Here is a 6,853-nt window from a genome sequence, read left to right on the forward strand (position 1 = left end):
AACTGAATTTGAATTTATGTATTAAGTACTGGAATGTTGTAATCTCTGGACTCACCTTCGTGTGAGATGTTTTTCATTTCAATCCGAGACAAGTGGTTTATCAGGTATAACCCGACAGACTACCAAATTGGCTTGATTAAAGTGTCGGTTCGCATATGAGAGGAAGTTGAGAATACTTTAACCAGGTTAATTTGGGTGGTTCTGCCACACTCCTAGAAGATTTGCAAGACATATTTGAGTTTTTCACCTTTGGGAGATATTAAGAGTACTCCTTCGCCGGCGCCTTCGAGCTTGAGTGATTCGTCAAAGTACATAACCCAATGCTCTAGGTGCTCTGCTGCCGTTGGTACTTGATTTTCCCACCATTCTTCCATGAAATCAACTAGTGCCTGAGATTTGATGGCAGTCCTCGACATGAATTCTAGGGACAATGCTCTGAGTTCTACTACCCACTTAGATATTCTTCCTATTGCATCTTGATTGTGGAGGATTTCTCTCAAGGGGAAGTCTGTGATGATGGTGATGTTGTGTTCGTGGAAGTAGTGTCGTAGCTTCTGCGAGGTGAGTAATACTGCGTATAGCAATTTTTGGACTGACAGGTACCTAGCTTTGGAATCTGATAACACCTCGCTGACAAAGTAGATGGGCCTCTGTACCTTGTATACATGGCCAGGTTCTATTCTTTCAACCATGATTGCCATACTGACGACATTAGTAGTCACGGCGATCTAGAGCAGCAAGTCTTCATTGGGGTTTGGCAACGTGAGGACCGGTGGCTTTGATAGCAAGTCCTTTAAAGTCCTTTAACTATTGCAGGGCTTGATCTGCCTCCTCGATCCACTGGAATTTGTCTTGCCGCTAGAGTAGTTTGAAGAAGGGTAGGCCCTATTCTCCAAGCCTTGAGATGAATCTGTTGAGAGCCGCCATGCATCTAGTTAGCTTCTAGACGTCTTTGATGCATGATGGGGCAAGCATGTGTGTGATGGCGGAGATCTTCTCGGGGTTAGCTTCATTGGGGTTTCGCATCGTGAGGACCAGCGGCTGTGATAGAAAGTCCTTCAACTGTTGAAGGGCTTGATCTACCTCCTCAGTCCACTGGAATTTGTCTTGCCGCTTGAGTAGTTTGAAGAAGGGTAGTCCTCGTTCTCCAAGCCTTGAGATGAATCTGTTGAGAGCTGCCATGTATCCAGTCAGCTTTTGGACATCCTTGATACATGACGGAGCATGCATATCAGTGATGGAGGAGATCTTCTCGGGGCTACCTTCAATTCCTCGTTGATTGATGATGAACCCGAGTAGTTTTCCAGAGGGTACGCCGAAAACATACTTTGTTGGGTTTAGCTTCCACCGGAATTTCACAAGTTTGCAAAGGTTTCTTCCAAATCCACAATCAAGTCATCAGGATTTCTAGTCTTTACGACCACATCGTCCACGTACACCTATACATTACGGTGTAGCTGCTTTTTGAAGCACTCCTGGATTGTCTGTTGATAGGTAGCGCCTGCGTTCTTCAACCCGAAGGACATTGTTGTGTAACAAAAAGCTCCATATGGGGTGATGAATGCCGTTTTGATTTGGTCTTCTTCCTTGAGAGCTATCTGGTGATACCCCGAGTAGCAATCGAGGAAACAGAGTAGGGTGCATCCAGCTATCAAGTCAATGACATGATCAATCCTAAGGAGCCTGAAGGGATCCTTTAGACGGTGCTTGTTGAGGTCCGTGTAGTCGACTCACATCCTCCACACATTGTTGTTCTTCTTTCGCAACAAGACGGGATTGGCCAGCCACTCTGGATGATAGACTTCTTTTATGAAGCCTGCCGCGAATAGTTTGACCAGCCCTTTCTTGATGGCTTCCCTTCTGTCTTGGGCAAAATGGTGTAGGCATTGTCTCTTCGGTGTAGCTTTTGGATCCACACAAAGATGTCTCGGTTGGCCAAGAGGAAGCTGACGAGCGTGTTTTCCTATTTAGGATGCAACCCTAAGCCAATCAGGACTGTCTTGGAGCTATCACAGTCTCAAGGTCAATGTCTTTGATGTCTACTTCATCTGCTGGCTTGACCTTGGTTGCCCCCGACTTCTTCTCTGGGATCTCGAGTTCTGACGGGATAGTTTCTTGGAGGCAGCGAAGACTTCCATCATTGAATTTGACACTTGTGTAGTCGCTGCTAGCTCCACAGCTTCCATGTTGCAATGGTATGATCTCTTCAAGTCTCCGTGCAAGGAGAGTACTACCTTGGGTCCTGTCATCTTTAGTACTAGGTACACGTAGTGTGGGATCGTCATGAATTTGACCAATGCAGGTCTTCCAAGGATAGCGTGATACAATGTTTCGAAGCCTGCCACCTCAAACCGGATGTACTATGTTCGGTAGTGTTCTTTGGTCCCAAAGGTAACTAGCAAAACCACCTGACCAAGGGGTACAGCCGCGTTGCCTGGGACAATCCTGTAGAATGGAGAGTTCGTTGGGGTGAGCATGTCAGTAATGTCGAGGCCCATGTTCCTCAGTGTCTTGACGAAGAGTACGTTGAGACCACTACCGCCATCGATGAGTACCTTTGTGAGTTTGGAGCCAACGACTACTGGGTCCAAGATGAGAGGATATCGTCCTGGGTCTGAGAAACTAGACTATTGGTGTCATAGAACCACCCAAATTAACTCGGATAAAGTGTTCTCAACATCGCCTCCACTACGAATAAACACTTTAATCGAATTAAAATGGTAGTCTGTTAGGTTCCACCTGATACAACCATGTGTTTCTGATCAAAACAAGCATACAAAGCTTGCACGAAGACGAGTCCAGAGATTACAACAATCCAGATAACATATTACAGGTCCCACATTAAGTTATTACAATTGAGTGTTCAAATGCATAAAAGAGTAGTTCAAAGTTCAAAGCAGCGGGAAAAGAAAATGATGCTTCTAACGATGATACATAATATCATAGTGAAGCCTACCATGATATCACTCACCACGATCCTCGCCGACCGAGGATGGGTCCCACTCAACCGTCCAACCCAGAGGGAGCTAAGACGGCCAAGTCACACTGGCAATCATATCCTCAAAATCAAGATTACCTGAAAACATAGCCACAAGCAAGGCTTAGTATACTAATACTCCGCAAGACTTACCTGTCAGGTGCTATCTAATCCACCAACTCTTAGACATGCGAGGCTTTTTGGCTGAGGGGTTTGTCTGCCAAAAGCTTCTAAAGTGTATCCTTACTTTCAAGTTTTAGCACCAAGTTCTAGTTGATTAACCATTCTAGGTAAGCACTTATTCTAAGCAAGCATGGTGAAACAAGCAAATTAATCAAGTATCCATATTAATCATCAATATTTGTTCCTCTTCTTTCTCAGTGCAGAAAAGCGGTCAAGCAGTCCTAAACTGTGAGAAGCAGATGATTCGAATTGAATTTCTTAAACTTGCAAGGTGGACCTAAACACATGACATATATGTGTACCACACTAGGTTCACATACATCAACCGTCCCCATCGATCCCCAGCACATGTCCAGGTCCCACTTCCCTTGGATACAAGACCCCACCGGTCCCGAAACAACACCGTACTGAGTCTGCACTTGTACCCACATGATGCATCAGGGGAACCCGGTTCCAGAGAGAGCGGGGAGTATGTCCATGCCCGTTCAATCAGGTACTAGGCTTCCCGATCCCATACTCGGTATGTGTCTAGTACGTTCAAAAACTTAACCACAACTCAAATACATTTTGACCTTAGCAGTTTTCCTCTAAACAAACAGGATATCCACCAATTCCAAAACATATTACCAAGCCCCGCCCGTTAACCTTATGATTCCAACATAAGTAAACAGGCAACTCCTATAACTCGCGAGTGATAGGAAATCACTCGACTTTTACCATGTCCCTATTAAGCATAGCAACTACACGACTTATCATGCTAGTATTCAACACATCGGTACTAGGAGCATGCATCTAAGGTTTCAAGCAACTCCTATGAACTTAATGCACAAACATAGGAAACACAAGTATTGCATAATTTTAGAAACCAAGGTTATGCTCCAGGGCTTGCTTTTACCCCTTGGCAAGTGTCGCATTCCGACACATATTTAACAATCTTTGGTTTGATCCCATTTCACCAAAAATTTTGTATGAGGTCTTGGTACATTTTGGTGCTACCTGGGTGAATAGAGAATTTGGAGAGATGTGCCTCATCCAGGATTTGCTTTCAGAGATCATGATTTGCTGGAACAACTAAGCGGTCCTAGTACCATACAACTCCTTTCTAGTCTTGGCGGAAACTCTTATATCCTTCATCCCTTTGAGAAAGCTTTTGCTTAATGAGTTTTATCTCTTCGTCCCCTAGCTGTGCCATAATGATTTGATCGTGCAAGGTAGGTTCAATAGAGATGTGGCTTAGTGTGCCTTGAGGAATAATTTCCAATTTAAGCTTCCTCATCTCATGACACAAGGTTTCTGTGAAGTTTCCTGCGGAAAGGCAATTGCAATGAGCCTTGCGGCTTAATGCATCTGCAACCACGTTAGCCTTACCGGGGTGATAATGCACCTCTAGATTATAATCCTTAATCAATACCAACCATCTTCTTTGACACATATTCAGATCGGCTTGAGTGAAGATGTACTTGAGACTTTTATGATTGGTGTAGATATTGCAGTGAGCACCCATCAAATAATGTCTCCAGATCTTCAGAGCATGAATCACCGCTGCTAGCTCAAGGTCATGTGTCGGGTAATTATGCTCCTGAGGCCGAAGTGCACGTGAAGCATAAGCAATGACTCGATTGTCTTACATAAGAACACATCTGAGACCAGTGCCAAAGGCGTCACAGTAAACGTCAAAGGGCTTGGTATTATCTGGTTGGGCTAAGACTGGTGCTGAGGTCAGTAGTTTTCATAAAGTGTGGAAAGCTTCTTCACATTTTTTGCTCCATACAAACTTAACCCCTTTCTTTAACAACTCGATCATTGGCTTGGCTATCTTTGAGAAATCCGGAATGAAATGATGATAATAGCCTGCTAGACCAAGAAATGAACAGAAGTGGATGACTTCCAGTCCATCACCTCCTGTACCTTGCTTAGGTCAACTGCTATGCCTTCACTGGATATGGTGTGTCCCAAGAATTTCACACAATCCAGCCAAAATTCACACTTAGAGAACTTGGCATAAAGCTGATGATCTCTAAGGTGTTGGAGAACAATGCGAAGGTATTGAGCATGCTCTTCCTCATTTTTGGAATATATGAGGATGTCATCAATGAAGACCACGACGAACTTGTCAAGCTCAGGCATAAACACCGAATTCATGAGATACATGAAGTAGGCAGGAGCATTTGTGAGCTCGAAGGACATGACTAAGTACTCATATAATCCATATCGAGTAGAGAAGGTGGTCTTAGGGATATCACTCGGCTGGATCTTAATTTGATGATAGCCAGAGCAGAGATCAATCTTGGAGAATATTCTGGCTCTAGCGAGTTGATCAAAGAGGACTTCAACACGGGCTAGTGGATACTTATTCTTGATAATCACCGCATTGAGAGGTCGATAGTCTACACACATCCTCAAACTATCATCCTTCTTCTTCACAAAAAGAGCTGGACAGCCCCAAGGTGATGTGCTTGGGCGAATGAAACCCTTATCTAATAGCTCTTGAAGCTGGGTTTTCATCTCTGCCAACTCCACAAGCGGCATTCGATAAGGTCTCTTTGATATAGGTGCCGTGCCTGGTTGTAGCTCAATGGCAAATTCAATGTCCCTATCTGGGGGCATTCCTAGCAAGTCATCCGGAAAAACATCAGCATACTCGCATACCACGGGAATATCCTCTAGTCAAGACTCTATTACTGGATAAGCGCATGAATTTATGCACTCTTGGGCTGGCAAGTAAAGTGTGGAAGATCCATGTGTAGGTGAGTTTATTTGGACGGTCTGTGCTGCAATGTCTATCATGACCTTATGCTGAGTCATCCAATTTGTCCCCAAAATTATATCTATGCCTTCCAAACCCAAGATAATAAGGTTGGTTTTGAAAATTTTACTACCCAACTTGAGTGGCACATGACATGTTATTTGGTCGGAAGCAATTTTACCACCAGGTGCTGAAATCATATAAGACCATTTGGTGTGATAGAAATCCAATCCACATTAGCACTGAATTTTGTTCCAACAAAGATATGTGATGCACCAGAATCAAATAATATAACCATAGGCCGGTTATGGATAGAGAAAATACCCATCATTGCTGGTGCACCCTCAGGAAGATTAGCGAGTGTGGTGAAGTTAAGCCTCCCTTGCTTGACCTGGACCTTCTGCCTCTTGCCCTTGTTCTGGTTTGAACCCTATCACTGGTTCTGGAGCCTATTCTACAGATATTCCTTAGCAAAATGATTTGGGCTCCCACAGATGAAATACCAGTTCCCATCGCTAGTGCAAGCTAGCTGTGGGGCATTTGGCCTTGGGCCTTGCTGCTAAAAGTTAGGGAAACATTGAGCTCCCTCTGCTGAGGCGGCCTGATGACCCAACATCCAGGCTGAGGAGTTCTCTGAGGAACTCGGGGTGGAGCATTCGAAACTAGCTAAAATTTCTGGCTTGAGACACTAGCTGGTGGCATTGGAGCCTTCCTCTTCTTGTCTGCCAGATGAGCCAAGATACAATCCTCTTGCGTGATCGCCAAGTTTACCAGCTCATTATAACTATTCACCTAGATGGGATTTAGCCGTTCCCTGAGCTTGGTATTGAGACCTCTGCGAAAGTGGTCTCTCTTCTTCTCGTTGGTGTCAGCATGATAAGCCGAATACTAATACAGATCATTGAAGGCCTAGGCGTACTAGAGCACATTGCGCGTGCCCTGCGTGA

Source organism: Setaria viridis, chromosome 4, assembly GCF_005286985.2.
Source record: "Setaria viridis chromosome 4, Setaria_viridis_v4.0, whole genome shotgun sequence".
Lineage (NCBI taxonomy): Eukaryota > Viridiplantae > Streptophyta > Magnoliopsida > Poales > Poaceae > Setaria > Setaria viridis.